General features: G+C 38.7%; 1 protein-coding gene across 4 annotated transcripts in view; it reads right to left on the minus strand.

Moving 5' to 3' along the window:
* The window catches only part of Spart (spartin), a 63,980-nt gene that overhangs the window by 35,102 nt on the left and 23,039 nt on the right, over positions 1-5,839 (minus strand). The window contains exon 2 of one of the 4 annotated variants that reach the window (XM_033759974.1): positions 2,649-2,796. The gene's annotated coding sequence lies outside the window, so the exon portion shown is untranslated. The other 3 variants (XM_010623938.3, XM_010623939.3, XM_010623940.3) reach the window with 3 other exon arrangements.

The following is a 5,839-nucleotide window of genomic DNA, read 5'->3' on the forward strand; positions in this document are numbered from 1 at the left end:
CGTGACGCCCACGGGCGCCCTCCCCACGGACTCGTTCTCGGCAGCCGGCCCAGGCTGTGTTCTGTGCGCTCTGACCTTCTGAGTGGCGCCCAGGAGGACGTCAGTCCGCTTCGAACCTAGAAGCCCCTGTGAAACTTTAAGGGAAAGAGAGGAGTGGAGGCGGGAGGCCCAGAACCTACTAAATAGCAAACTCTGCCCGGACCCCTTACCGGGGTCTCTCTGCGACACGTCGGCTGCCCCGCGCTTGCGCGCACAGTGCCTCTCCTGCCTGGAACGTGAGGCTCTGCCCAACACAAGAGTCAAGGCCAGTGAGGGCCTGCGGTCGCTAGAGGGAGAACAGCTCTGGAACGAATCTGGGACAACAAAAGCTGATCAGTAATTCTGGAACGCAGCCTTTGTGACTATACTGTAGGATCTTGGGGTCAGCTGCAAAGTGTCCACCAAACTTTGTTAAATTTCTGACTCTAAAGATCCTGCGTCAATATGACTAAGGGTTATGAAATGCTAAAAGGGAAAAGAAAAAGTTATTTAAAATTAGTAAAATGCTATAATTTATACTCTTGAAAAGGCTTGACTTTCAAAAAGATCTTTCTGTAGTGTCCTGATTCTTGAAATCTAGTTAAGTGACTGAGGATGGCAGTGACTTGAGCCAGATGCATTTCTCCTCCCCTTAATCAAATTAATTGATGGAAACTATTAAATAATACACAGTGGGAGTGGGGTAAAATTGAAAATTGGAGGTCGTCTCAAAAGTAGTCATAAAAAGCAAAACCTATCGGGGAGGTATACATCGATACAGGAATTTCAGATGACTTTCTTGCAGCAGAGCAGAGGAGCTAGGTGCGGTAGCCCAGTGTTACAGCTCAGCATCACAGCCAAGTGCCACAGCTCTAAGGCAGAGCTGAGCTTTACAGCTCAGTGTGGCAGCTCTGGAATGCAGTGCTCATAATTTGAAAACTCAAGAATCCAATGATCAGTTGAAGAGGTAGAGGAGAAAAAAACCCAAAAAAAACAAAAAAACCAACCCTTTATTATGACATTGATCCCCAGCGGACTAAGAGGAATCTGAGCACTCTACCAGAAATGAGAGCCTCCTTATATAGGGATCTACAGGGTAGGTGAGCATGCTCACTGAAGCAGGGGATAGTTACAGAACATTCCTGAAGCAGAGGGGAAGAGTTACAGAACATTCCAGAGAAGAGGATGAGCTTAACAGAACCTTCTTGTGAGGGGACAGAGCTTAATAGAATATTCCTGAAAGGTTGCACAGTTCAGTCACAAACCATTTTGATACATTGGTCAGGAGCACTGCAGCACAAATTCACACTTCCAAAACAAGACATTGGTGCGGGGGGTGGAGGCAGGCAAGGGCCTGTATCATTGCATTTCTCTACAGCATTTCTCTATCAATTTTGTTCATAGAGCCCCTAAAAGAATAAAAAAAAAATTAGCCGTGAACTGCCTGTGTTTTAGAATGACCACCAAAATTTTTCATCTGACTTAAATAATTTGAAAGGATGGCATTTTAAAATAAAAGTTACATAACTAGCCGATGTCTAAAGACCAGAAAATTTGATATTTACAATCATCGATTTTTAAACTAATGTACAAGCTTTGCTTTAATAGAATATTTTGCATGATCTCATTTCCACTATGTGAAAATTTACCTAAATGTGGTATTTTCTGTTCTTGAAAATCTTTTATTCATCACCTACTGTACTTATCTGCATAATAACTGAGCACATAAGATACAATTTTTAGAATTTCCAATAGCAGTAAAGATTAAAATGTTCAAGAAGGTAAAATGTCAGGGCTGGGGAGTTAGCTCAGTGGTTCCGCTTCCTGCCTTGAAAGCACAAGGTTCCAAGTTCGATCTCTGGTACCAAAAAAAAAGAATGTAAAATGTCTCCACATAAGATCATTATATATAGAAACCCCTAAAGAATTTACTATAAAAGTAGTAGAATAAATGAGTTAAGGTTGAAGGAAAAGATATACATATATCAATATTATTATAAACTAGCAATGAACACTTTAAAAATGAAATTAAGAATTCCATTTACAGGTGGGCATGGTGATACAAGTTTGTAATTCCATTACTTTGCGAGGCTGAAGCATGAGGATAACAAGGACAAACCCAGCTTGGGAAATTTTAGTGACTGGGAAATTTTATCTTAAAGAAAAAAATTGTTTTGAAGAGTTGGGTGTGTAGCTCAGTGCAAAATCCCCAGGGCCTCAAACAAATTTTTATTTAAAATACTTTTAAGAAGAATAAAATACTTGGAAATAAATTTATCAAAATAAGTGAAAACTATGCAATATTGCTGAAAGAATTTAAAGAATTTAAATGGAACAATATTCCATATTTGTGGATTGAAAAAAAGTATTGTTGAGATGATAACATTCCTCAAATGGGTCTACAGATTCAACATAATCCCCATCAAAGTCTCATCAATTTCATAGGAATTGGTAAAATGATCTTACAGTTAATAAAATTAATAGATATGCAAGTGACCCAGAACAGCCAAAACAATCTTGAAAAGGAAAGCAAGGTATTCTCAGTATTCCCAGTGGTGCTATTTCAGGCCTCCATCTCAATAGGGGTGATGGACAGAGGAGAAACCCTGCCTGCTTTCAGACACACTCACCCGGAGCTTAGCTTCAGCAACAGGTAATAGAAGTAGGAAAAGAAATGCTCCTTCTTCCAGGAAAGTAGCCCTCCAAGGTCTAGTTGTGAGAGAGGGAGCCTGTGCTCTTGGATGTATTGCTTTGGAGTGGAAATCCTGTCTCACCGAGCTGGGAAGGAAGAGAAGAAGTGGCAGATATTAAATATCATTGTTCTTATGAAGTTTTAGGGGTTTTTATAATGTTTCTTCATTTTCTGTGTGTCTTTAGGACCATTTCTGGACACTTTCAATGGGATTTTTGTTTATTGTTTGTTTTGGATACAGCTCACTAGTTTCTTTGAGGAATTGCTTGTAGAGCTCCTCACGCTGTTGAGCCAGAAGAGTAAATCTCCGTAAACTAGATCTTTACTTACTTAAAAATGTGTCAGAAATCTAAAATCATCAAAAGTTTCCTCACTAGGTTTTGTCCTGTATTTTGATTGATTTTGTAGCTCTAAAAGACATTACCATTGTATTTAGATGATCAGTGCAATATTTGTTACCCCCTTAGCCACTAGCATTTCTAATTTGCACAGCTTCCTTCCAAGGCAGCCCTTGGCTTGTGTTCATGTGATCATATATAGCAGACCCTCAAGTCACGACTGGCCTGACAAACAACTTGGATTAAATAGATTAATGGAAGATTCATCTGCCTCTTGTTATCTATAGTGTGTACCCAGGTAAACTCCAGGTCTCAGCTGTATTGACTTACAACCAACTTAAATTACAGCCAGCCATCTGGAACCAATCGCAGTGATAAACCCAGGGGCCACTGTATATTTTAGTAAAATTCATACATGTACAAAAGGGTTTTACACACCAGTTAAAACCAGTTACTCTTTCTATTGGCCTCCCTTCTTATCATTGGTGTTAAAATGGCTATAGGAGGTTTAGAGTATGGATAAGTTAATATTTGTTTTGTGAGATATACTTATGTTTACAATGGCTTCCATGTATTATCACTAACCATAGTGTTATAGCATTGATTTCCAAGAATATTCTTTCTACTGACTGCGCCTAACTAACCTTTGCATGCTACTGCCCAGGTTGATAGTTCTCTGTCTAAAATGCTTTTTTTTTTTTCTTGTCTAAAATGCTTGAGATCAGACATGCTTCAGATTTCATATACTTTCAGATTTTGGGATGTTTGCATATATATAATAAGATATCTTGGGGATAGTAATCAAATCTAAACACAGCATTCATTTATGTTTCATATACAGTATATTTTATATGCATTGTCTTAAGGTAATTTCATGTGCAGTATTTTTACTCTGCATTTTAACTTCAACCTATCACATGTCAGCTGAGGAATTTTGTACTTGTGGTATCATTGCACTCAAGAAGTTTCTGATTATGGACCATTTCAAATTTCCAGATTAAGGATGCTCAACCTGTACAATGCCTACCACAAAAAAATATGTATGTGGAGAAGAAACAAGGCTTGATATATATGGGCCAGACACTAATCTGTGGAAAATTATTCTAATCATTAAGCTTGTAAAAATACCAGGTAAGGATTTGGTTTGCTCATCAATGCCTTAGCAGACACCTATTAGTGGCCCTTATAAATTTGGTACCAGGGATTAAACTTGGGTCCTTACACTTACAAGGCAGTGGTGAAACCACTGAGCTAAATCCCTAGCCCTGGTCCTTACAAATTTGAAAACAATCAGAAAGATGACATTATCAATATTACATTAGAAAGCTGAAATAAACTTCCCTAAATTGCATAAGAAGTTAATCTTGATTAACCATGTTACAGAAAAGTTGAATTTTCTACCCCTATGAAATATTTATAAAATCATTTTCATATGATGAGAGAGTATTATTGAAAGGAAAATTTGTTGGACCAACTAAAGTTAGTAGAGTTTATTTGAGCAAAACAGAACAAAATAAATTTGCCAACCGGGAAACTTGCAGAACTAGAGCACCTTCTGAGAACTCCAATAACAGTGTGACATGACAGTATTTATAGAAAACCAAAAGTCAATTTAGAGCAATCAGTCAGTAGGTTCCAGTTTAACTAGCAGTTTACAGAATATTTTGTTATTGATTCTATATATTAAATATACTTTGTTTTGTGAAGTATAAACAACAGAACTACCTTTAATGACTCAGTATTAATATCCTTTAAACTAGTTTTCTCTTAAACTTTTAAATGTCTTAAGGTGTGCTATTCCTCGGTTGAGATGGGCAACACCCTGTTTCCTGGCACAAATTGAGCTTCCCAGGTTGTGTCAGCTTTATATTGCTATACCAAGTAGATTATCAACTTATGAAGAGAAAATGTTTACTTTGGCTCAGTTTTAGAGATGTCAGTGCAAAATCAGGTTGACTCCTGTTTTTAGGCCTCTGATAGGAGGGCCCAACAGCAGCTGTAGGGAGCAAGTAATAGAGCACAACTGCTTACCTCATGTCTAGGAAGTGAATTAACAGAGGATGAGGAAGGGGCTGAGGCCTCCATATCCTCTGCAAAGGAACATCTCCAATGACTTGAAGACCTCCTACTAGGTCCTACTTACTGATGGCTTTGCTGCCAGTGGCACCTATCTGGGACCAAACCTTTAACACACAGGGCTTTGTGGGACAGTCCATGTCCAAACTATAATACAGATTCTCAGAGCTTTTGATGCCCTGAGTTTTGGGTCACTAACAGGCTATGATGCCCTCCTCAAAAGGGTGCAGGGTATGCACACTACCACTTTTACCTATATCAATATTTAATTGCTTTGTTCTTGAGATTGATTGTAGCCTTATCTGGGACCCACTTCCTGGAGAGGCAGGTGCATGGATGGGACTTTTACTATCCAACCCCCTTGCACAGTGGTGTTAACCTGCTAAGAATATAATTTACACCTGACAAGTAAGAAGTGAGTTGTTTTTGCTGGTTTTCAGGTGTTGATGAAAACCGGGGTGGGGGGCGAGTTCTAAGAAGAATGTGAATTCTCACCATCTACAAGAAAGACCCTAAGGTGAGAATCTTGCCAAAATAGAGGAATCAGAGGAAGAGTGTCCCAGTCTGCGAAGCTTTGCAGCAAGTCAAATCCTCAGAACTTCTGCTTTAACATTGTGTCTTTTTACCAAAGGAGTCAATAAGCAGAGTGTGAAAGAACTCTCAGATAAAATAGCAAAGTTTCTGTATTGTTAAAATAATGGTTAAGTATATATAT

Source organism: Fukomys damarensis, unplaced genomic scaffold, assembly GCF_012274545.1.
Source record: "Fukomys damarensis isolate Sample0158 unplaced genomic scaffold, DMR_v1.0_HiC HiC_scaffold_38, whole genome shotgun sequence".
Taxonomy (NCBI): Eukaryota; Metazoa; Chordata; class Mammalia; order Rodentia; family Bathyergidae; genus Fukomys; species Fukomys damarensis.